This window comes from Triticum urartu, chromosome 4 (assembly GCF_003073215.2).
Source record: "Triticum urartu cultivar G1812 chromosome 4, Tu2.1, whole genome shotgun sequence".
Lineage (NCBI taxonomy): Eukaryota > Viridiplantae > Streptophyta > Magnoliopsida > Poales > Poaceae > Triticum > Triticum urartu.
The window spans coordinates 155,810,725-155,837,345 of NC_053025.1; the positions used below are offsets into that span (position 1 = coordinate 155,810,725).

Consider the following 26,621-nt stretch of genomic DNA (forward strand, 5'->3'; position numbering starts at 1 on the left):
AACGTCTTCGGTGGTGTCCGGCCATTGCTCTCGTTCCCCGAAATATAATTTCCACATTCCTTCATGCGTAGTGCCGAAGAAGTGCTGTAGGGTTTGCCGCCCTTCTGGGTTAAACTCCCACATACAAAGAGGCCACCGCTGACATGGCAGGATCCGGCGGACTAGCATTATTTGAACGACGTTCACAAGATTGACGCACTTCTCAAGAAGGCTTCGGATGCAACTTTGCAGAGTCTGCACTTCATTGACGGATCCCCAGTCCAATCCCTTATTGACCCATGAAGCCAGCTGAACTGGAGGACCGGGTCGGAACGCAGGTGTAGCCGCCCACTTGGAGCTCCGTGGCTCGTTGACATAAAACCACCCCTGCTGCCACAGGTTTGAAGATTTGGCGAAAGATCCCTCGGGCCAAACCGCGCCGGCCAGTTTGCCTATTATGACGCTGGCGCACTCTGCCTGCTCCTCCTCTGCCACCTGTGGCCTCACATCAAAGGTCTTGAGCCACAAACCGAAGTGCGGAGGAGTCCGGAGTAAGGCCTCACACGTGACGATAAATGTCGAGATGAGGAGAATAAAGTCCGGGGTCAGATCATGAAAATCTAGCCCAGAGTAGAACATGAGCCCCCAGACAAAGGGGTTAAGCGCGAACCCTAGCCCGTGAAGGAAGTGAGACACAAATACAACCCTCTTGCCACATCTGGGGGTCGGTATGACTTTCCCTTACGTCGGAAGCCGATGAAAGATTTATGAGGTCAGGTACCTCACTACACGAAGCTCCGCAATGTCCTCCTCTATGACAGAAGAGGCCACCCACCAGCCCTGACGGTTGGATCCGGACATGACTAAGGCTGGTGCTGATTGGAACCCGAGGGTTGGAACTTGGGGTGGCTGGAGTTGAGGAAGGAGCGAGCGCAAGGAAGAAGAAGAGGCAGGATCTCTATATAAAGGCCCCGGATATTGGGCGTCTCTCCCAGGGTCTCCAAACTTACCTATCACCAGGGAGTTGTACCCGAGGGCAGTTGGGTTACCCATGCCTGCATTAATGAAAATCCCGTAAATACAGGGACACGATCTCTGCCCTGACGAGATGTGCCAGTAAAACCGCACCCCAAGACGTGGGCGGCTTGCTAGCTGACGGTTGGAAATAGCAACCAGGCAGGCATGATATGATGTCATGAACAGTTATCAACAAGTTGGGCCCGTGAGTTATTATATTCTCTGCCATTATATGCATAGGTCCGGATATACTTACTTTGTCCGAAGACTGTTCTGGAGTTTGGAAGGAGGGAACCCGCCTTGCAATGCCGAAGATAAATCTGCGCACCAGACTCCTCATCATTGAAGCTAGGTTCAGGGGCTACTAAGGGAGTCCTAGACTAAGGGGTCCTCGGGCGTCCGGCCTGTTATCTATGGGCCGGACTGATGGGCTGTGAAGACATGAAGACCGAAGACTGCACCATGTCCGGATGGGACTCTACTTGGCGTGGAAGGCAAGCTTGGCGACCGAAGATTCCTTCTTATGTAACCAACTCCATGTAAACCCTAGATCCCCTCGGTGTCTATATAAACCGTAGGGGATAGTCCGGAAAGGACACCACATATACTCATTACCATATTCATAGGCTAGACTTCTAGGGTTCAGCCATTATGATCTCGTGGTAGATCAACTCTTGTAATACTCATATTCATCAAGATCAATCAAGCAGGAAGTAGGGTATTACCTCCATAGAGAGGGCCCGAACCTGGGTAAACATCATGTTCCCTGTCTCCTGTTACCATCGATCCTAGATGCACAGTTCGGGACCCCCTACCCGAGATCCGCTGGTTTTGACACCGACAATGGCCTCTTCCGTTGACCGAATTTAGAGCCACTGAATCTAGCGTTGACCGTTATGTCTTCGGTATTATAATTGTTGCTCCGACGCTTGTGTTTATTGCGTCGGGGCCTGCCGTTGTCGTTTCTGGTTTCAGAGGTACCTGCATTGTTGGTACAATTGTTGTTGCGGGATAACCAGCTATCCTCTCCCACGCAAAAGCGGGTCATGAGTGTTGTAAGGGATTCCATGAACTTTGGCTTCTCTTGGCCGAGGTGTCGGGCGAGCCATTCGTCCCGGATGCTGTGTTTGAAGGCTGCTAGGGCTTCGGCATCCGGACAGTCGACAATTTGGTTCTTTTTAGTTAAGAACCTTGTTCATAGTTTCCGGGCTGACTCTCTAGGTTGCTGAACTATGTGACTGAGGTCATCGGCGTCTGGGGGCCGTACATAAGTACCTTGGAAGTTGTCTCTGAAGGCATCTTCCAGATCTTCCCAGGTGCCAATAGAATTCTCTGTTAGGTTGTTTAACCAGTGCCGAGCTGGTCCCTTTAATTTGAGCGGGAGATACTTGATGGCATGTAGATCGTCACCGCGAGCCATGTGAATATGGAGAAGAAAATCTTCTATCCAGACTGCGAGATATGTCGTGTTGTCATATGATTTGATGTTAATGGGTTTAAACCCTTCTGGGAACTGATGTTCCATTACTTCGTCGGTGAAGCATAGGGGGTGTGTGGCGCCTCTGTACCGGGCAACGTCGTGGCGTAGTTCGTACGGAGGACGTATGTGGTTTTTGGCCCGTGTGAGGTTGTTTTTGTCACGCCAAGTCTGATGGCCATCCTCGCACGTTGGAGCATGCCCCCTTGATCCATAGATTGATCTGGTCTGACCGGCTCTATTGTCCAGCTCATGTCATAGGTCATAGGTGTATCCTGGGGCCGTTGTTTCTCTGCCTTTACGGCGAGGTGGTGCGGGGTGGTGTTCGGCTTGAGCGGCCGCTCTATCTCGGCCACGCGGCGGTCAGTTAGGTCAGTCGGCATCGCGCATTGGCGGTATGGGCTCCGGGGCCACGTCATTAAATTATGGCAGTAGCTTGCGCTTCAGGTAGCTCTTTGGGGGTGCGAGGCTGTATTCCTCGGCTGCCAGGACGTTAGTCCATCTATCGTTGAGCAAATCTTGATCAACTTGAAGCTGTTGCTGCCTCTTTTTCAGGCTTCTCGCAGTGGCGATTAGCCGGCGCTTAAAGCGCTCTTGTTCGAGGGGTTCCTCTGGCACGATGAAGTCTTCGTCACCGAGGCTCACATCCTCTTCAGAGATCGGTAGGTAATTACTATCCTCCGAGTCCTCGTTCCCGACAGGATCGTCGAGGTTTACTTGCCCATCCTCCCAATCATCCTATTCGGATGTTGGCTATACAGGGGCTTCAGGGTCTTCGGCGTTCTCCGGAGTGTTATTCTCTTCGGTGCCGATATTACTATCTTTTTGGCGACGCGATTTTGAGCAGCGTCGTTGGCGTCGATGTTTTGGAGGTGCTTCGGCAGGCTTGTCCTCAACCGGATTCTCCTTGTCGTCGTCGCCATCCTCTTTGGGTGTGTCCACCATGTACACGTCGTATGTGGAGGTGGTCGTCCATCATCCGGTAAATGGAGGGTTTTGGCCTTGTTCGTCTCCGGCATCGTCGTCCATACCGTCGATGTCTTCGGAGGCGTAATCCAACATGTCGGTTAAATATTCGACAGTGGCTATGAAGTGGCTAGTGGGTGGGACGCAAAATCCCCCGCTCTTAGCCCCTAGTCTGGGCTGGGCATAGTTCGGAAGTGATCCTTCTATAATGGCGAGTGATCACATTAAGTCCAGGGCCTCGTTTAAAGGTCAGGGTTTGACAGAGAAACGAGAGTCCATGGGGATGTCCGGAGTCGGAGTCTCCTGGCAGCGCCCGCTTGACACAGACCTCGAGAGTTTGGACCTAGAGTCCGGCGGAGTGTCCGGTGCTTCTCCGGCAGCAAGCTCCATAAGTGTAGAGAGTACGGCGGGCTCTAGACTCCCGTCTTTGGACCTGTCGGCCTGCTCTGGATCTAAGGTCAGAGCGGCAATTGGGGCCACGAACCTTCGAAGATCAAATCTCCTCGAATATCAGTGACATAGTTTAAGCTCCCGAAACTGATATGATGACCAGGGGCATAGCTGTTGATCTTCTACAGGTGACCAATCGAGTTGGCTCGCAGCACGAAGCCGCCGAACACGAAAATTTGGCCCGGGGGGAATCTCCCCCGAAACAGCATCATTGTGGATGATCGAATGAGTCATCGAATCCTTTGTCGATGACACAGAGGAACTCTCAATGAAAGCACCAATGTCAGCGTCAAAACCGGCAGATGTCGAGTAGGGGGTCCAGAACTGTGCGTCTAAGGATTGAAGGTAACAAGAGGCTGGGGACACGATGTTTACCCAGGTTCGGGCCCTCGTGATGGAGGCAAAACCCAATGTCCTACTTGATTGACTTTGATGAGTATAGGGGTTACAAGAGTTGATCTACCACGAGATTGTAATAGCTAAACCCTAGATGTCTAGCCTGCATGATTATGACCGCCTCTACGGACTAAACCCTCTGGTTTATATAGATACCGGAGGGGGCTAGGGCTTGTACAGTGTCGGTTTACAGAGAAAGGAATCTTCATATCCGAACGTCAAGATTGCCTTCCACGCTAAGGAGAGTCCCATCCGGACACGGGGGAAGCCTTCTATCTTGTATCTTCACGGCCCACCAGTCCGGCCCACGTCACATAGCACAGACGGTATGTGACGTGGGCCCAGGGACCCCCTAATCCAGGACTCCCTCACTCACCGTCCTGGATGCAATACGCAGTGGCCTAGCGGACCACACGCTCTGCGTCTTCCTCCTTCTCCGGCAAGGTGCCTTGGAGCAGGTACGCCTTGAACTCCTCAGTCCAGCACCCCTCCCGAGGCTCAAGCGCGAGGAGCAGGCGGGCTCCCAAGGTCGGGCCGCAAGCTGGGGCGCCTGAGGGGTGCTGGAGGAAGCTCCTCTTGAGGCGATGTTGGTCCTGCGGCGAGGGGAGCTGCCGATGGCTTGAAAAGTCGTTCCTCAAAGACGCCAAGCTCCTGAGGTAGACACCAAGACACCCTCTTGGTGATGCCGTCCGCCTCCTTGTTCGTGCCGTGTGGCACATGCTGCAATTCCAAGCCCAAGAATCATTTCTTGATTTTGCGTACCTCCTCGAGGTATGCCTCCATGTGCTCGTCCTTTGTCTTGCATGCTTTGTTGGAGAACTTAACGAGGAGCTGGGAGTCGCCCCTATTGGTGAGGCACCTCACCCCCAAAGCCGATGCAGCCTTGAGGCCAGAGATTAGGCCTTTGTATTCCACGATGTTGTTGGCGACCTTCTCGCCTTGCTGGAAGCAGAGCTGCACAACGTAGTAGAGCTTGTCCTGGGTGAGATGAGCACGGCTCCAGTCCCCGCGCCCTGACGCGCGAATGCGCCGTCGAAGTACATGACCCAACCATCTGGTGCTTCATTTCCAGGCGAGAGGGAACGGTCCTCGCCCACTTCTCGGTCGGGGATGTCGGTCCATTCCACCACAAAGTCGGCGAGGGCTGCACCCTTGACGATCCTAGTCATGCTGAATTCCAACTGGAACGCCTGCAGTTCAATGTTCCATTCGGCGACCCTCCCCGCTGCGTTAGGGCTCCGAAACACCCTCTCCAGGGGGTAAGCTGAGACAACCTTGATGGGGTGGCCTTGGAAGTAGTGGCATAGCTTTCGGGAGGCGACGAGGAGCACGAGCAATAGCTTCTGCGGCATGGGGTAGCGCGCCTGTACATCGCGCAGCACCATGCTGACGAAGTACACCGGGTGTTCGATGAGGGTGGAGGAATTGGCAGGGTCCTGTTCCTCCCGAGGCTGGGGGGCCTCAGGAGCCTTGTCATCTGTTGGGGCTGCCATGGCCTCGGGGGCACCATCCTCAGGAGCCCCGCCGACCGGTGGGGCGGCTGAGGCCTCAGGGGCGTCGTCCTGAGGCCGCGGCGCCTCAACCGGGTGCGAGGTGCTACCCCGCGAGCCCTTGGTCGGGCGCTCCTCGCAGGCCGCCACCAGTGCTGCGCTGGCAGAGTGAGGCGTGGCGGCCAGGTAGAGCACCAAAGGTTCAAGGGGGCGCGGTGCTACCATCACCAGCGGGCTGGTAAGGTAAAACTAAAGGTCTTGGAAGGTTGCGTCAGCCTCCGGAGTCCAATCTAACGGGCCCTTCTTTTTCATCAGCTTGAAGAAGGGGAGGGCGCGCTCCCACGGCTTGGAGATGAAGCGCCCGAGCAAGGTTACGCAGCCCGCCAGCTTCTGCATCTCCTTGAGGGTTTGCGGCGGACTCATCCTTTCTATGTCCTTGAATTTCTCTGGGTTGGTATGGATCCCTTTGTGCGATACGAGGAAGCCCAGTAGCCTGCCAGACGGGACACCGAATACACATTTCTTTGGGTTGAGCCGCAGGTTTACCTTGCGCAGGCTGGCGAAAGTCTCCTCTAGATCCTCGATAAGTGTTCTCGCCTCCCAAGATTTCACCACTATGTCGAATGACGCCGGCCTCCTACTGCTTGCGGGTCTCCTGGACGATGAATGACTGCTTCTCTAGGGCTTTGCCTCTGCGCCTTCTACTTTACAAGGTGTGCATTGGGGCACACCATCAGGTGGTGCTCGATTACCCCGCACGGGACCCCGACCAGGTCCGCTGCTTCACACGCAAACACATCCTTGTTCGCGCGGAGGAAGCTGACCAGTGCCTCTTCTTGGTCCAGAGGAAGGCCGGCGCCTATGGTGCAGGTAGAACCTGATCCCCCGTCTTCATCGACCGGCACTTGCTTTGTTTCGGCCCGATCTTGAGAGAATAACTGCTTCTTCTTTGCTGGTGCAACCCCTGGGCCATCTGGGGCTCCCTCCCCGCTTGGTCGCGTGGCCGCTGTGGCCCTGAAGGCGAGCTTGAGGGCCGAGAGCGCATCCTTGGTGTCCCCTGCCATGGTGAGGACGCCGCTGCTTCCGGACATCTTCATGAGTTTCTAGCCAGGATGGGTTGCCGCCATGAACTTGGCCAAGGCCAGGTACCCGAGAATGGCATTGTACGGGAGGCCGGTGCGGGCGATGTCGAAGTCGATGAGCTCAGTGCGGTAGTTGACGCGGGTGCCGAAGGTGACGGGGAGGCAGATCTACCCCAAGGGGCAGGTGGAGCCGTTAACGACCCCGAATAAAGGCTCGGTAGGTTGGATTCATCTGTGCGGCACATGAAGCAGGTCGAATGCTTCCACGGAGAGGACATTGAGGCCGGTGCCCCCCGTCAATGAGGCTCCTGGTGACCGCTACGTTGCAGATGCTGGGGGTGCAGAGCATCAGGAGCGCGCCGGCGCCGGACGTGATCGCGGGGTGGTCCCTTAGTCGAAGGTGAGGTCGGCCTTAGGTGCCCCCAAGCCCGGGGGAGCCCCCCGCTACACGTGGGCGACCCCATCTGGCGGTAGAACTTCTTGACGTGGCGGTCTGAGGTCGGCGCCTGCGAGCCGCCAAAGAGGGCCGCGACGGTGTGGGGCATTGGCGCCATGAAGCACGCGATGAAGAGGCCGGCGCAGCTCCTCCCAAGAGGCCACTGAAGACTCCGGCAAGCCCAGGAGCCAGGCGCGCGGCGCACCCGTAAGGGCCATGGGTAGCCAGTTCGCCATGGCCTCGTCATCGCTGTCGGCCGCCCAAACAGCCTCTGTATACTCCAGGAGAAATCCTGCCGGATCCGCCGCGCCGTCGTATCGAGGCGGCGGCTCCGTCCTGAACTTGGGCGGCCACTACACTCACCGCAAGGCAGGGGTGGAATCCCGAAGGCCCATGGCGCCTCCGAACACACTCAACGGTCTGGTTGGTGGAGCGGCACCAGCCTTGAGAGCCGAACAGCATGGGCGGGGTACAGCAGGCGAAGAGGTGAATCTTCGATGCACCCCTACCTGGCGCGCCAAATGTCGATTTAGGGCTCGACAGACCCAAGATAGATTCAAACTCTGGGGTCCGTGCGAAGAACTCAACCTCACCAGTCTACCAACTCGACGATCTCACGGCCTAGCTCGATGAACTGAGGAAGAATGGGACAAGGCAGTTTACCCAGGTTCGGGCCACCTTGCGGTGTAATACCCTACTCCTGCTTTGTGGTGGATTAGCCTCGAGGTGGGTTGAGGATGAACTAGTACAGTGGAAGAACAACCTCAGGAGGTGTGTTGTTGCGCATGTGAGGGTGTGGACGGTCTGAATCCCCTCTCTATGATGGTAGCTGGCTATACTTATAGTGGCTTTGGTGTTGTTCTCAAAATGAAGGCGGGAAGGGATCCCACAACGGCCAAATTCGAAGGGAGACAGCTAGTACATCTTATCCTGACGAAAGATGGTCTGCGCGTGCAAAGCTTCTGGTCGTGACGTCGTGGTGGGCTCGGTGATGACCTCCGTCCTATCGTCCTGGCGGTCTTGGTCTTGTAGCATGGAAATGGAAACCTTTGGTTGATTCCTCGGGACTCTGCGTCTGCGCTTGCCTCTTTAGCATCAAAGAGGAAACCTGTTGTACTGCGCCCACTGGCGCCCATCTGGCTTTGGTCGTCATGGCTTGCGTCATCTGAACCTCATGAGGTGAGGGCTCACATGGAAATCTTCGCTCCTCAGGAGCCAGCCTAAGGAGGCCACTCCTTCTGGAGGTCTTAGTGTCGTCCGCCTCACGAGGCTTGTCCCCTCGCGTGGGTCTTGTGTTGTTGGTTCTGAAGACGGGCCGTACCAGGCCGCCGATCGAGCCACACCGTGGGCCGTAGGTAGGCAAGTCTGGGTACCCCGGTTTCCAGAACGACGACAGTGCATGACATAAAGGGGCTTATTAGGATAGAGAGAGATCGAAGTAAAACATATTAGATTGCCTTGTGCATGACATAAAGGGGTTGATTAGGATAGAGAGAGATCAAAGTAAAACATATTAGACATGCAAAAAAACCATGTTAGTCGTGAACTAGGCAGGATAGGGTGAGTGGATATTCAAAGCACAGTCTGGTTGCGGTCTGGCCAGGACGGGTTTGTAAAACCTTGTGAGCTGGATCACTCGGATCCAGATTGAAAATCCCTTTCCCCCAGCAAAAAAAGCCAAAGAAATCGTAATACTTACCGGATATTCTTTGGGGGATGCTACACGTTGGCTGACGGTTGGCTGACAGATCTTTTTAAAACAGCCGCCGCCTCGTGAGCCATGTGATCTGACACAATCAAGTTGTCGAACGTCTTACTTTACTTTGCAACAGAGGGCTTGTTGCGAAAACATTTACAAACAGAGGTTATGTTGGAGTTTTTTTTGCAACATAGGTTGTGTTGCGAGAATTTTTTTTGCAACATATGTTGTGTTGTAAAGTTTTTTTTCGTCTTCACTTTTTTTGCAACAACGGCGATGTGGTGGGAGAACCGTGCAACATAGGTAATGTTGTAGAAAAAATTAAAATGAAAAAATGTGCAGAAATGACGCTGCCATTGCGTACGTCGAGCGTGTCGTTGCCGACCACAACAAAGCAATAGCGTCACTGCTCCCGTGGTTTCAGAAGCACGCCCGGGAGCACAAATTATCACCGCGGAGGAGCACCGCCGCCGCCGCCGCCACGGCGGGCGACCGTCACCGCCTACCACTTATGTCGGCACATAGGAACAGGAAAAAGAGGATCCATGGATTTGTACAGAGGCCGGCCACCGTCGGGGGAGATCCCATCGTCATCGCCGTGGGGGTTCCGCCGGGTAGGCCTGCGCCGCTGCCCTTCGTAGTCCCAACCGGTGCAGGATCTAACCCCAAGTCGGTTTGTAACAAGGGGCTAGTTAAAACTGCAACAGTTTGCTTTGTACGCGTTAGATCCACTTTTGAGGGACCTTAGCCTAGCCTCCGCTCCGCTCCCACGCCGGTGGCCACTCCGGCCCCGGCGGCCACCAAAGCCCACCACCGCCTTCTGGATCTTTCTCTTCTCTTCGCCGTCGGCATCACTGTCCCTAGGCGACCATCATCATGTCCCTCTCCGGCCTCACTTTTGACAAGGGACAAGCTTTTGAAGAGGAAGTGTGGAGGAAATGGGGGATACGTACAAACGCCATGCCGGATCAAGATATGGAAGATTTTCATCTTGTTGCAGAATTCACCAGATCCAAGATCAAACTCTCAGTTGAATCTATAAGTACCATTCTCTTATCCTGCTTTGGAGGACGGGCTTCCTTGTTCAACGTTCATCAGCTTCAAAATTGGTCCTTCAAATTTTCTGTCTCCTCTAAAGAGTTGGGTTTCACTATTATCAAGGGGGGCAACATCGCTAATTCATTGTTCAATCTCAACTTTCTATAGTTTGGGGATGGAGGTCCAAATTCCTCCTATGAGCTTGATCTATACCTTCAAGAGAAGGAAGATGAATGGACTCACGTCTTTCGAAATCATCCTAGCAAATCATATGCCCAAGCGGTTACCACTCCTGCCCACTTCAGATCATGTCAGCCAACACATTCATCCAAGAGTCCGATTCGGACTAGTTCGTCCACGGCAAACAGTCAAGAGCATGATCATAGGCCCAGGAATTCATCTCAGGGCAATAAATGGGCGGTTACTACTCAATTCAAAAATCCCTCTGATCCCGCAGCGGGTCCACATCCTCCGGGGCCCAATAACTCGGCTCTTTACTGTGTCCAGTGCCTTCTCATGGGCCACTCCAGACCGGCCTGCCAAAATCGTATCAAATGTCGGGCCTGCAAGCATTGGGGCCATATTGCTAAAGATTGTTTCAATCATACCAACCCAACGAATACCCAGACCCAGCCCGGAGCCCAGCCTAACACCTGGAGTTCACCACCGCGCGTTGAACAGCGCGTGACCAACTCGCTTCCCGCGATTGACAAGACCAGACCCACCGCCCCTGCCACTAATCCTGGCAGTCATCAAGCACTTGCCTCTGCTACCGCCCCTCTCCTGGTTGGTGTACCCCATTACCACGCCGCCCCAGCTTCCATAATCCCACGCCCCTCTACTTCTGCTACCTTGCGCCGCCCACCCATCTCTCCGGCCAGCATCATCATCCCCCCACCATCCAGCAGCACAATGGCGGATTTCCCTTTCAACCCAGCCCCATTCATACCCCCTAATCACCAGATCATCAATGTGGAAGGGAGACCAGCTCGGGCTCGTGTGGTTGCCGGCGCGGTCCAAAGAACTCATGAAGAATGGGTTATTGCGACCATCGTCCCCATGCCTAATCTACCCGTGGCATTCAACAATATCAGAGAGGTACTATCTGAATTCCTCACTGATATCAAGCATATAGGTTTTTCCGAAATCACTCCATGCCCGTTCGGTCAGGCCTACATCAAGCTCGACAGTGTGTTTGACAGAGACACTCTGCTCCGAGATAATCCACACCCGTTCATAGATGTGCACGTGATCTTTCAAAAGCACAATGAAGGGATGAATTGGAGGAGATTGGTGCTTAATAGAGAGGTTTGGATCCTGCTTTGCGGTTTCCTTTTTGACAGACAATGCATGCATGAGATTGCTAATGCAGTCCGGAGTTTTGGCAAACTTGTTCACTGGGATAGAGTTAAAAGTACTAGAGCTAATTTGCTGGTGAAGGTTCGAGTAGAAGAACTCAGAGACATTCCGGCGAGTGTGGTAGTTGGAGAAGGGGATGGTTTTCTGACTGAATCAGAGACTGTGCCAATTGTAATTTTGCAGCAACATATGCTTGGGGCTGAGGCACCGGATGAGGATCCTATCCCTCTAGATGGTAACCCTCACCCTATTCCACCTCCGGAACATTTTCATGCAAACCAACATAATCATTTCTTGGGGCCTCTTCAGCACCATGAACACGATGATGTGCATCAGCAACACATCCCAGACCTCAATCAAGATGCTAACCAGCCTCAGTTACAGCTTGCACTTGTCCAGCCTGGTCCTCATGAAGATAATGAAATGGAAGATGCAGAGGAGGAACTACCTGGATGGGGACATTGGGCCCTGCCACAAAACAATTCTCAGATGGACTTTGAAAATCACCCAGGTGAATTTATGGAACTACAGGATTTGATGGCACCACTGAATGATAATGAAGCTCTAGCAGTTCAGCTAGCACAAGCAGCAGAGGACAACAGCAGTATCACACTCTCTCTGGCTCCTTCTAACAGCAGTGCCCCTTCGGTTGAATCTGCTAATGGGCCTGTGGGGCCCAATGTGAATGTCCTGCCAGATTTGAATTTGTTGGAGGCCCAAATCCAACCTCAGCATCTGGTACCTGAAGACCCACAACAAGTGGCCCAGCCTCCTCAAGTGGCCCTGCCTCCACTGTTTGATGCTCACCTAGATGCAATTTTGGTCCACCATGCTCAGGAGGATATTATTGATTATGACCCTATGGTACAAGAATTACAGGCTTACAATACTCCTGCTGTTCCTACTAAACAACACATTGCAGTTCAAGCTCTGAATTTACATGAGTATGCCGGCCCTGCAATAGTGGCAGATACTGAACTTACAAAGGAGATAGATGCAGACCCTGCTCTTCATTTTATGGATTCCAGTGGCAACATTCCAGCTCCTAACAATTAGACTTTAGGTGAGAGCTCTTCCTCTGATCTGTCGGCTCCTCCTGGTTTTCCTCACCCTCACTATGCTGAGGTTAATCAAAACTTGTTAGTTGGTTTTGTGCATCTCTCAGAGGACAATGTGGACCCTGTGATCATGGAGAAGGAGAGGATTTTATCTGTTGCGAGAGAATCAGACTCTACATTGCTTGGGGAAGAAGGGGCAGAGATTTGGCAGAAGCACTTTAAACCCACTAGAGACAGCAAGCAAGTCATTCAGGTACCTATAGAGTGGGTAAATTTTCTATCTGTTGCTCTTTTATCTCCAGATAAATTTGACTGGCCAAGAAGTTTATCACATCTCAAGTTTGGAACTATATCATTAAGGGCTCTGACTCTAAGATCCTCAAACCTTTTGCTATACCAGACACCTGCCCTGATTCTTCCTCTCTTACCTGCATGTCTCAGCAGAGTACTTCCATTAAAGTGGATCAAGAGAATTTGGCAACTCCTGCTTGCAAGGCTTCAGAAGGACAATCTGCTTTCTCAACTTCTGCTCTGGTTAGGAATAAGAAAAGGAAAGATAAACTGCCACTGGTAGAAACAGAGGTAAGACGAAGTTGTAGACTACAACAGCTCAATAAAGGTTACAAAAGCAAAGTTTGTGTGGAAAAGAATTGTCTGGCATGTCACTCTCTTCCTCCACTGGTACCTAAGAAAGTAATCAAAAATCTTTCCTCCTCTTTTTGCAAGGTCAATGCTATGGGAGAAGCAAAGGTGAACTTGCCCCCCAAGGGTAATAAGAAGCAGAAGGCAAATTCCTCCAAGGACTCCCCTACCTCACTCAGGAATGCTACTAAGCACCAGGACAGCACCTAGTTATAGGATTGTGTCTGTTTTAATGTTAGCAATGAGTTATTGGGCTGGTATCTTTTGTTTTGACAAGAACCTTTGGTCAGAGATCTTATTGTACTGGCATCACTGCTTGATGTACCTGGTCTTGCTTGCTATTTTCAGTTCCCACCTTTTGCACTATGGGCACCTCCTAGAATGTGTTAAATTGGAACATTAGAGGTCTGAATGATGATAAGAAATGGTCTGCTTTATCCAGTAAAATTGATGAATCTGCTTGTTCTATTCTGTGTCTGCAAGAAACCAAAAGAGAACATCTTGATAGTTAATACTTAAAGAATTTCTGTCCCAAATATCTTTCCAAGTTTGATTATCTACCTTCAGTGGGGGCATCTGGTGGCCTCCTTGTGGTTTGGAACGATCAGTTCTTCTCAGGAAATACCATTCTTAAAAATGACTACTCTATCACCATTGAATTCACCTCCAAGAAGTCTGGGGAGATTTGGACCCTCACTAATATCTATGGCCCCTGTCAACATGATCTTCGTCCCAATTTCATCAACTGGTTCCAAAATTTACAAATGGCTGATGATCAAAACTGGTTAGTTCTGGGAGATTTCAACTACATTCGATATCCACAAAACAGAAACAAAGGAGGAGGAAATGTTCAAGACATGTTGTTGTTCAATGAAGCAATTAACCACCTGGCACTGCTTGAAATCCCTCTTAAAGGCAGAAACTACACTTGGAGCAATATGCAATATGCTCCTCTTCTGGAAAAATTAGACTGGTTTTTCACATCAGAGGCATGGACTCTCTCTTATCTAGATACTACTGCTATTCCTTTGGCTAGGACCACTTCTGATCATACCCCTTGTGTTATCAAGATTGGCACATCAATTCCCAAATCAAAGATCTTCAGATTTGTAAATTATTGGCTTGAGCACAGTCAATTTAAACAAGTGGTCAAAGACATATGGGAGCAACCTGTCCCTGAAACTGATAGTGCTAAGATTATTTCTGCCAAATTCAAAAGACTCAGGAAAGGTCTCAAAAATTGGTCTAAGCAAATTTCTGATCTCAAATCAATCATCAAAAACACCAATGAAGTCATCTTCTTTCTAGATCAGCTGGAAGAATATAGATCACTTTCTAGTGAAGAATCTGATGGCAGAAATTGCCTCAAAGAACACCTTGCCAGAGTGCTTAATTTCCAGAGAATCTACTGGAAACAGAGGGCTACTATTAGAGCTATCAAAGTAGGTGAAGCTAATACCAAGTACTTTCAAGCCAAAGCAACTATTAAGTTGCGGAATAATAGTATTGCTATGCTCAAGGACTCCAATGGTGTTGAACACAATGAACATGAAACCAAGGCTGCTATATTATATAATGCTTTCAAGGACAAACTGGGTACAATTAAACAAACCAGCAACCCTCTGCTGTTGCACACCCTCCTCCAACAAGATCAGCTGCTCCATGACCTAGAAGGCCCCTTCACACATGCAGAAATTGATAACATCATCAAAGAAATGCCCAAGGATAAAGCCCCAGGACCAGATGGATTTAATGCTGCTTTCCTCAAAGCCTGCTGGGACATTGTAGCACCAGATTTTTACACTCTCATCACTGATTTTCATGAGGGTAAAGCAAGTATTCAGAGCATCAACTACTCTTACATTACATTGATACCCAAAAACAGCTCTGCAGCCACTCCAAATGAATTCAGACCCATATCACTTCTGAACTGTACTATCAAGATCATCACCAAACTACTTGCCAACAGATTACAAAAGGTCATCTTGAGATTGATACATCAGAATCAGTATGGTTTTCTCAACAATAGAAGTATCCAAGATTGCCTTGCTTGGGCCTATGAATATTTACATCAGTGCCATCAGTCCAAAAAGGAGATTATTCTGCTCAAACTGGATTTTGAGAAAGCTTTTGACCTTCTTAACCATGACACTATCATTGAGATTATGAAAGCTAAAGGCTTTGGTTAGAAATGGATCCATTGGATCAAACAAATATACAGCACTGGCTTCTCATCAGTCCTCCTTAATGGTGTCCCAGGCAAGCAATTCCTCTGCAAAAGTGGTGTGAGACAAGGAGATCCTCTCTCTCCTCTAATATTTGTGATTGCAACTGATCTTCTTCAGTCCATGATGAATGAAGCTATGAATAACGCACTCATTGAAGCTCCTATTAAGCATACCACCTGTCCAGATTTTCCAATCATCTAGTATGCTGATGACACAGTTCTGGTCCTACCTGCTAGCTCCAGCCAATTGATGCACATTAAAAACTTGCTTCTGCACTTTGCATCTTACACGGGTCTGAAAGTGAATTATGCCAAGTCAACTATGATTGCAATCAACACTCCAGAGAGCAAGATGCAGGTTTTGTCTGAGTTAATGGGATGTCAGGTTGGCTCCTTCCCCCTCCCATATCTTGGTATGCCCCTCAGCATCAATAAGCCTAGAGTGGTTGATTTCTTTCCATTACTCAAGAGAATTGAAACAAGATTGCAAGGCTGTTCTACTCTGCTATCATATGGTGACAAGCTGGTTCTCATTAAATCTGTGTTTGCAAGTATGCCCATCTTCTACATGAGCATCCTTGCCATTCCAATGACTGTGGTCCAGCAGCTCAATAAATACCTTAGGCAGTGCTTCTGGAGAAAATATGGTTCTGAGGAAAATACGCCTGCACTGATTGCATGGGACAAAGCATGTCTCCCAAAATCCCATGGTGGCATGGGAATACTTGACATCTCAACACATAACCAGGCACTCCTCATGAAGTTCCTGCACAAGTTCCTCAATAAACATGACCTTCCATGGGTTAAGATGATTTGGGAATCCCACTACAATGAACAGGTCCCTGGAGTAAAAGCAACGGGTTCATTTTGGTGGAAAGACATCATGAAACTGCTCCCAACTTTTAAACAATTCTCTCACTGTAAGGCTGGCATTGGTGACACAATTATGTTTTGGAAAGACCCATGGCAGGAGGTTCAACTTCAACTGAAATACCCAGAACTCTTCTCTTTTGCCATTCAAATGGATATCACATTACAGAAAGCACTTCAAGCTGATAACACAGAAGATCTCTTTCACCGGCCATTATCCATTGCTGCCCATCACCAGTACCTGGAGCTGCAAACTCTTCTACTCAGTCATGATACAATGGAGCACAATGAACGTGGACTTACAAATGGGCAAACTCAAATTTCTCTTCTATCAAAATGTATGTGTCTGATGGGGCCAACAAATACCCACTTCCTCTTCAGGATCCTTTGGAAAGCATCCAATTTACTCAGGCACAAAATCTTCTTCTGGCTACTACTGCATGACAGGGTCAATACCAGGAATCTTTTGAAAAGAAAATCAATGGTCCTCAGTTCTTATGATTGTGCTCTATGCAATGACAGCACGGAAGAAACATGTCACCACTTGTTCTGGGATTGCCCGTTTGCCCTGCACTGTTGGAACATTATTATACCTACTGAGAGTTGAGGTATTTCAAACTTTGATGAATTCTGTCTGGCCTTATCTGTCCTCCCAAAGGAGATTGGAGTGGACATCATTATTACGGGATGTTGGAGCCTTTGGTCCGTACGAAATGACAAGATTTTCAAACAGGCAGTTGCTCACCCGATGTGTTGGAAATACTACATGCGAGAAGGTCTCAAGGTGCTCTTGATTAGAGCCAAGGCAATCAAGGCTAATAAGATCAGACTCTGGTTAGATAATCATCTGTAATTTTTTTAATGTTTGAACCTGCTGGAATTGGCTGAGGCCTTCGATACTTGTACTTGTACTTGTAAATATTTATTTCAATTGAAAATATACCGTAGAACTATTGTTCTACGGTTAGGGGGTCAAAAAAACAAGGGGCTAGTTGCATAACCATTTTATGATACAACGGGCCAGTTGCAGAACGTGGACGAATGGGTTAGCTCCTCATCGTCTGATTAAGAGCCCACCTAACGGAAACGGAGGTGGCGAACGCTCGCACGAGATAGGTCGGTTGAAGGGAATCATTTCCCATATTCTTTTAGTATTACTTAAAATGCTAGATGTAAGTTTGGCCAAACTTTAGGATAAACTTGGATACAAGAGAAGATTGCAGCCATATTAATGACACATAATGCTTCCGAATTGAAGTTTTGTTTTTGTTCTGAGAGCGTAAATGTTTGGTTACTGACGAAATGCCCATACCTCATGAGCCACGATGTACAATCTTGCCAAAACGTAATTACATTGACTCAAAATTAAACTAGCCAGATAAACGGGTTGATGACTAGTAAAACAAATTCAGATGGGCAATCAGTCTATTAGATCATCCTGATCCGGAAGGATGTATTAGAACATTTGATTTCAGTCAAACGAGCCAAACCACAGGGCCTTTGCCGCCTGATTGTTTTGCCAGGAAGAAGCAAGGTACAAGGTAGCAGCGGGGGCTGACTCAGTGTGCACATCACACAGATTTGCGTTGTAGTTTTTGATGCGTAAGAGTGCCGGCAAGTGAGGTGGACGCAGAAGGTAGAACGGCCTTTTTGCTCATTCTTGCATTGCAGGAGTACGCCTCAACTGATGCAGTTCCCCGCCACTTAATTTGTCCATCTGAATCGGACGAATAGTCGTATGCCGAAAGAGCTATACGCGCATACGAGTACGACGTCTGGCTGATCTGTTGGACAAGCAATCAAACTGACAAAGAAAATAGTAAGAACTGCGTACAACACGTGCTGGAAAGATGACACATGCATCTGGTTGGATGAGGCATGACTTCATCAAGCCTGCATCTGCATTTGCATTTCCTTCCTTTTCATTTTGGAATCGCCGGCCGTGCCGTTTCATTTTGCTGAATGTTAGATGGCGTCATTATCATTATTAACAACCTGCTCCGAATTATGCGGAACTACTTTTGCTTGATGTAATCTCCTTGCTTTTCGGCCACAAATCAATCTTATATTACTCTCGTAAAGGATGTTGAAGTACACGCTCTTGGGGCCTCCTCGATTGCAAGAGCCCTTCGCGTTGTTCGTTCCGCGTGCACCTCGTGTCATTGGTTCCTGGCGCGCTCCCCATCGTCCGATCTTCCTGGGACGCTCCACGCGGCCCCGATTTCCTCCTCCGAGGGGCATGACGCCTGAGCCGTGGGCATGCTCGAGGCCACCTTTATGTGGTGCTTTTTGCTGTGTCTATGTGCGCCGTCTCATGGTTGGTCCGCATGCGATTGGCGAGGTAGGGTCGGTGTGTCAGCGTCGTTCGTTTCCTATAGGGCTAGTTCGCGCGAGACGGGTACGCTCATGCACCCGGGTCGACATGTGAGCGTTGCATGACCAGCCTTGCCCTGCGTGTGTGTGTGGGCTGGCGAGGGGCTTTTCTGGCCGTTTTGTTTGGCTATGCTCGAATGAAGGATGTTGTCGGGGCGGTCGTGGCGGTTAGTACCGTTTCGTCTGCTTGCGTGCATGGGTCGGTGTTGCTTGGCTTTTTACGTGCGTGCTTGGATGTTGGATGTTGTCAGTACTGCCGAGCTGGCTCGTTGCATGTGTGGGTGGGTTTCTGAGGGGCCCCTCATCCTGGGTGTGCGAGAGGTGCCTGCTCGAGAAAAAAAATACGATATCAAGGACGCTAACCTCCATATTTGAAAGTTGTGAGGCGTTGGTTTATAGCACGCCATTCGGCTACCGCTCGCGCGGAGTAAAGTTTCACCTCTCTCCTCAGCCTCCTACATGTCTCATTTCCTTTTCCAGCCAATGACACAGACGAACAGATGCCAATTAATGGTGCTTGCCCACGTGCCAACTGTCCTCCGCCGTTCTTGACACATTTTCTCGTTGCCTGTCCCACGGCTATAAAAAGGTTGTCGCATGTCCAACGTAGCTTATATCCCCCTCCACTACAGCCTCCACTTCTCTCCCCATAGCCCATAGCTTCCACTTCCCTCCGTTCCACTCACAGTTCGAACTATCTACCACTCTCAAAGGAGGAAAGGCAGCCGCCCTCATCGCGCAAGAAGGTGGAGATGGTATCGTCATCATTTTTCAAAATAATACTTAGCACTTGTTAGGGCATCCACTGAAATGAGTGGATGTCTGGCTTAAATATTAGTACAATTTTAAGCATCAATGCCCGTCGGAATCGAGTCCCCGCCGTTAGAGTCGTCTTAGCCTGGTTGTCGTGGTTGTGGTCGTGGTCTTCCTCGCCCTCATTGCATCCGTGAGGTTGATGTTGGACTGTTGATGATGAAACGAAGTAGATGATTTAGAGATGACAAAAAAAGCATGTCTACAGCGGGTTACCTCTTAGCCTTATCTTTAATAACTAGTTATTCCTAAAAATGTGATGAGACATATTATGCTAAGAGATCATCTTTCTTAAATAAGATAAGACAAGCTCTTTTTTTATGATTTCTCTCTCCCTCACCTCAGCATGTATCCCATCTCACTCCTAAGATAGCACCATTGTACATGCCCTAAATTACTTTCCCACTATTCCAAAATTCAATCGGCCTCCTACAATCTCGCTTTTAATTTTTCAGCATCAATCCAGTTTCTTTCAGCCACCATCAAAGCCCACAATCTCATTTACTTACTTTCACACAATCCCCGATTTCAAGCAGCATCCCATAGTCCTTGAGACCCACACGCCATCCTCTCTTTATTGATTTTCAAGATGGCTCGCTGATAGGCAACTTACAAACGTATAAAAACTAATGAAATTTTATGTAAAAGGTGAGACTATTTATTTGATGAGATAACCATTTATTCTTATGTGTGTGACTATTTTTCGCTGCTCACAAAATAAATCCGGGTAAGCCTTATTTTCATCATTTTATTGGGTTTGACCCATGTGCTTAAAGATGCAGCTGGTCATGAGCGACGAAACCTAAGTAAGATATTCCACCATGTTGTGGGCTCTGGTGGCAAAGGCATAGCATGCCCGACCAGGGTCGAGAGTTCGACTCCTTGGATGATTTTTTTTATTTACATTGTCAATACGCAATTTTAGGACGACATACGAAACGGGATGGACCAAAAAACCCAAAAAACGAATCGTCTTTTACTACTAGGTATAGAACGGATATAGATGGAGATGGAGCCTAAGATATGATGAATCTGAACACGTAATATGTCCAACCTTCAAAACTATAGAAAGGTGTGTTTCATATAGCAAGTACAGTACAATATAGCGAACGCAAATACATGACTCTGCTACTGGATGCTCTAAGATATAGGAGTGCTAGTGATATATATCCGTCCTTGAGTGTCAAAGTCAAGAGTGCACGTAGATATGCCGATATCCATTTATCTGCCGCAATCCGTGGGAACAAGCACGTGCACTTGTCTGACGTCCGTTTGCGGCGGTGCACGCAGTGTGTACGTCCCCAGAGTTCCAGACAAACAAAGCTGTCAGCAGCGAAACAATCAATCAATTTTACAAAAGTAGAAAAGGCACGTGCACACATACATTTCTGCGGCCGATCGGCGCCCGCGTCACGCCGAAGCTCAGTTGGTATCACGTACGTTTCCAGCCCTAGCCTCTCCGACGTACGCGCGCACGTCGGCATGCGATGCGGCAAGCAATCAAGCTAAGCTATCGCTACCTCAGCGTTGACATCCCCTTGGTCATATTTCTTTAGGCTTTGTTCGGTTACATCTCCTCACAAGAGGATTGGGGTGGATTGGAGGAGGTTTTAACTTGTAGAGGGTGTAATCCCTGTCAATCCTTGCCAAATCCCTTCATTTTTTCTGTCAACCGAACATGCCCTTAAGCACGAGGCAAAACATTTCTCCATTTTCATTCATTATAAAATTATTGATTATGGAAAACGAATGAAAATTGATGAGCCAAACCCGCTTCCAAATTACTAAACACATATGGGTAAGCCTACACTCGTCGATGATACGGCGAATGCTACAATAAACATCAACCACACAAACACATACAACGGTATGCTCCGCTCCGCTGAACAAGCAAGACTTTTATCATCGACAAAAACAAGAAGTTATGACTGCTATGGGAGGAGTAGACGCGGACTCTTCCGCGTAGGTAAAGAGGCATGCACTCCATGGGGCATGCGCGGGCTGTAACAGCCCACAAATCGACGACTAACATCAATGAAAATCCCATTGTCCACATGATACAAGGTCAAAGTCCCAAGCTGCTCGAAGCAACAACCCACAAACCACGGCCGTCGCACCACATCCATGTGGTCACATGAGGATAAATGTATCGATGTTCTAGTGACGCGATGTTACTGATCTTTCGGTTAAAGAAGATAAATCTTGTTTTAGTACCGACAACCCTCAGAATCATGATTCGAATACAAAACCGTTGAAAGATCCCCCATAACTCACATTCGCTAATCAGCACCAGATTATTATGGACCCTGGTACTAAAAGCATGAATGGCCTAATCGTAATTTAGTTTCTACAAGCAACCGAAGAAGCAATTTAGAAAATCCAGATTAACAATCTTAACAATGTGAATGTGTATTAAGCATGAAGTTAATTAAACTTGTGGTTTCAAAGATATGTCATTGCTGAACATCATGAGGAATAGTGTTGCTTTTACCATGGAAAAACTAACCTATCAAAACATAATTACATAGGTGTGTGCCTATGTGAGTGGTGGTGTTTAGGCGCGCAGGGGGGGGGGGGGCTGCGGTGCGCCCAGCCACTGTCACTTGTTGCGTGTTGGGCGCCCCCTTGGGATTTTGGTTTTTTTTTGCACATGTTCTTTTTTTTCAGTTATTGCTTGTTTTTCCTAGGTTTTGGCGGATTCTTTTTCTTTGTTTGGGAAGCAAGGCACAACTGTGTTTCCCCGAAAAAGGAGAAGCACAACTCATGCTTCGGGCTCTGGGAAAGACATAGTTGTGCTTCCATGAGAAGCGCATCCGAGCTTCCTTGAAAAAGGAGAAGCACCGTGCTTCCAAGTATCGTTGTTTGTCTTCCAGTTTTTGGTCTCTCTTTGGTTTTGGTTTTTTCGGTTTTCTTTTTTGGGCTTTTTTGCTTTTTTGGCTTCCTTTTTTGTTTCGGTTTTCCTTTGGTTCTTGGTTTTTTCTAGAAAAAACCATGGAAACATATCAAAAATGGGTATAGTTTTTAAGACCTTGACGCGAGAAATTCAAAGGTGAAAATCGTCCGTAATTTGGACGCACGATTCAAGAGATAAAACGTTTTGAAAAAATGAATCTACGAAAAAAAGGAAAACACTCATGTTGCGACAAGTGAAGTAAATGTGGAAGTGGAATTTGCAAGGATACACATTAATTAGTAATTTTGAAGTTGGGCACCTCATGATCTCTATGTGGTTAGACCAGAAATAAGTATAAATTCATGGGTATACGGGCCTGGCCCATCAATAATAAAAGGCACTTTCCGGAAAATAGGAGCCTCCTCCAAAAACTTGGCGGATCCTACAGAGACCTCCTATACGTGTGCGTAGGGGCGTTGCGTCCAATGCTGGCACTTTGCACAGGGCAGTATGGCTAGACCGCCGGCCTACTGGAGCGCAGACTGTGGCCCGGTTACATAGCATGTGATCACTGTAGCACCTCGATTACTGTAGCAGCAATTTTTTGAAACATGATCAACTTTTAAAACCAGTGAATACATTTAAAACCACAAACATTTTTCAGAAATTCCAGAACATTTTTTGAAAACACAAAAAATATATGAAAAAATTTCGGAACAAGATTTTTCCAAATTATGAAAAAAAAATTGCAAATGTTTTAAAAACTTTAATATCAAATTTATAAAAACAAACATCCTTTTTATTTGTTAACATTTTTCAAATGAAGAACAAGGTTTGAATTCCCAAATAAAATTTGAAAATGCAAAAAAATGAAATTGCTTTTTCTGAAAACATGGACTTTTTGAATATGTGAATTTTTTCCGAAATTCCAAACAAATTTGAAAACCAAACATTTTTCAAAAATTGAACTTTTTAAAATTGTGAACAATTTTTACTAAATAAATATTTTTTTTGAAACATTTTAAAATTATAAAAGTAGAAGAACGAAAAAGAATAAATCAAAACGGTAACAGAAAAGAAACACAGACAGGAAAAAACCTTCACATCGAACCTTCTCGAAGGTTCTCCAAACCAGTTGTCTCGCACTATGTAAGTGGGTCGGCACATCTCTTTCCGCTTGCATCGCTACATCTACGCGAATCGCCCTCAATTTGTCGCAGTGAGGTGAATAGGAAACTCTGATCCTATACGCCGCCCTCGGCCGGCAATTGGACCCGGCATTGCCAACTGGCCAACTAAGCTGGGCTGACCCAGTTTCGGCTTTTTCATTGTTTTCCCCTTCGTTGTGTTATTGCAGCTTTTTCTTCTGGTTTTTTCTTTCAGATTCTTCTTTTTTTATTTCATTTTATATTTTCTGTTTTTCAATACATGGTAAAAAATTCTTCGATATACAATTAACATTTTTTTAACATACACTAAATGCTTTTTATGTACATCGAACCTTTTATTTTCATATACGATCAACATGTTTCAAAATAAACACAACCTTTTTTGTGTAGGATATTTTTTTATTATACACTAAACATATATATATATATATAGTGACACTATTTTAATTCTAGAATTAGAATAACTATTTAGATCACGAGGTCCTATATAGGAGCAGCGGGTGTTCCTGAACTTACAGAAAGAAGGAAAAAAAAGAAATCCCACCCCGAACCCCACGTTCCCCACCTCTCCCTCCTCGCTCTCTCCCTGATCCCTGCCGCCGCCATCCCCGCCCCCGCATCGCCATCTACCTCAATCCACCCCGCAAGCCGGCGCCGCCGTGACCCTCGCACCTCCCCACGCGCCACCGCTGCTCCACTCCGCCTCACCAGCTACCTACCTCTCCCCCACCCGAGTCCTGCTTCCTACTGCCGCCACGCGGATCTAGCCGCCGTACAGGATCCCGCCGCCGCGTTTGTCGCTTGCTGGGCCCGAGGACGCGTCGGAAGCTGACCCGTCCGTGATCTCCGGCCAACGAGGCGCGGCGGCCACCCCTCCCCCTGTTTCCACGGCGCTCGACCCGGATGCCCGTCGCCGGCGCTCCTCCTCCCCGACCCCTTCTTCCCTGATCCACCCCGCCTCCACCTCCGGTGACGCGGTCCACCAGTCTCCTTCCCCGGTGCGAGCCACCAGCCTGACCCTCGTCGGCGTGATGCCCCTGCGCGCCGTCGTGGCACAGGCCCCCACCAGGGATCCAGCCGCGACGTACTACTCAAAAGCAAAGGACAACGACGAGATTCTCTCCTTCGGCGCCGGCGTGGTCGCTCTCGGCTACCTACTGCGTAAAGGACATTCATAGGCCACAAATGCAGCGGATGCTAGCACGTAGGAAGTGGTGCTGCCGCGGTGAGTTAATCCATCAGAGTGAGGACAACGACACTTCTTGCAGCAAAAAACTGCAGCATTCTTCAGTATATTTCCATAAATATTTGAGGCAATTTGTCTGTATCAGTTCAATAGAAAAAATTGGCAGCAGTTCCACCGATACATGCCTGGAAGGGAACTTCGTATGAGCACAAGTCACAGCACCACTACAGCGAGTCTCCGGCTTCTAAGGGAGTCGACGAGGTCACCTGGGCTCCTGCGAGAAGGATGACAGGGTCAGCAAGAACGCAGATATCGCCAAGATGGTCAGAATTGGTGCGGCTTGATTTGGCTCACTACAGCGGCTCCTCTCCTCTGTCGCTCTTGCCGGCCAAGCCAAGCTGGACATGGATGTGTGGGTGTGCATGCTCACTGTGAAGTACGTTCTAGGCGACCTCTTTCAGTTCGATGTGTGTGCTCACTGTGTGGGTCGCCATCTCTCTATCCTGCCAAGCTACACCAGCACTTGTTGTTTCCTCTCCCTGCTGCAATCAGTGTTGTGAGGGACGGACAAGATGGAGGCATGGAGCTGGCGACTGGATATGGGAAGGGAGCTGCTACTGCACTTGGTCTGCTTGACAGCTGCCGTTGTGCCTGTACTTGGACGGCTGCAGATAGTGCAACCGAACGTCCGTGTGTGTTTTTGGCATCCCATTTTTACAATTGATGCTAATGAACATTCGTCCACGTTCTTTTGTAGTGTTGCTATCTACTAGAAAAAATCATTGATTTTCAATTGGTCATTTCTTGTACTAGAACATCAGGTGCTTGTGCTAATGTCCGTGAGACCAAAATATATGAAACCATATGCAGAGTAGTACTAAATGATGATAACAAGATAAATTAAAATAAATATTATTCATTGGATTCTGATTTAAGTGGACTTGTTCTCACAAGTGTTATTTCAAGTAGATCGGTATCTAAAAAGTTCACGCAAAACGCGATCCTGGAATGATTGAAATCACGGGAAAGTCGTGGAATAAAAATTACACTCTTCCATATTTGTTCTACATCTTTTGCTACTTGACAAAAAAAGTTGATGAAGTTCATGTTGTACAGTTTCTTGTTATGTATTATTTCCTAAAGTTTAACAATATGTATGGATGCAAAAAACTAGTATATGTTGGTTTCAATTCAAAATCTACAAAACAAAGAAGCCCAAGTAAATTCAAATACTAGAACAAAAAGAAGTCCAACAAAGAAGAAAAACAACACAAAACATACACGCTGGAAAAAATAAGAAGAAAACAAAGCTCGCCCAGATAAATGTTAACTCCGGAAGTTTAAGAAAAGAAAGAAGTTCAATATAAAAAAAATAACAAAGTTCTATTCGAAATAACGAACAAGTTCGATGTTTCTAAAAAACCTCCAATTTTCACATTTCTAAGAAAATACACAATGAAGTTCAAATAAAAAAAGGTATAGTAGTTCAATGCCTATAAAAAAAACTCAGATATTTTCACGTAACCGAGAGAAGTTCAGGTTGATAACTGCCAGAAGTTCATGTACTACACGGTGTGCGTTTGTATGAAAAAAAAGAATGAAAAAGCAAAGGCTAAAATTTCGTTGCTATAAGTTCAAGTGCTTAGCCCGAGAAATTTCAAAAATTCTTGTGAGAGAGGTTGAACAAAAATACGTGACAGAAGTTCAAGGTGAAAACAGCGGGAAATTCAAGCAAAAGCTAAAATTTCATTGCTGGAAGTTCAAGTGCTCGGCCCAAGAAAGTTCAAAAATTCTTATGAGAGAGGTTGAACAAAAATACGTGACAGAAGTTCAAGGTGAAAACAGCGGGAAGTTCAACTACTACACGAAATGCATTTCAGATAAGAATATAAGCATAGAAAACTAAAAGCTTCAAAGGTTTGTTGCAAGAAGTTCACGTGCTCCTCCCGGTGAAGTTCGAGATCTCTAGTGCGAGACGTCCAACCTTCAATTACATGTTAA

General features: G+C 48.0%; 2 long non-coding RNA genes across 2 annotated transcripts; one reads left to right on the forward strand and one right to left on the reverse strand.

Moving 5' to 3' along the window:
* The first annotated feature begins 23,958 nt into the window (after positions 1 to 23,958).
* On the forward strand, positions 23,959 to 25,420 carry LOC125553725. The gene is made up of 2 exons (XR_007304165.1): positions 23,959 to 24,659; positions 24,766 to 25,420. It is a non-coding gene; the product is annotated as an uncharacterized LOC125553725 (long non-coding RNA).
* Positions 24,375 to 25,520, reverse strand: LOC125553724. Its single transcript, XR_007304164.1, has 2 exons — positions 24,975 to 25,520; positions 24,375 to 24,894 (listed from the first exon to the last, which is right to left on the reverse strand). It is a non-coding gene; the product is annotated as an uncharacterized LOC125553724 (long non-coding RNA).
* Between the last annotated feature and the right edge of the window lie 1,101 nt (positions 25,521 to 26,621).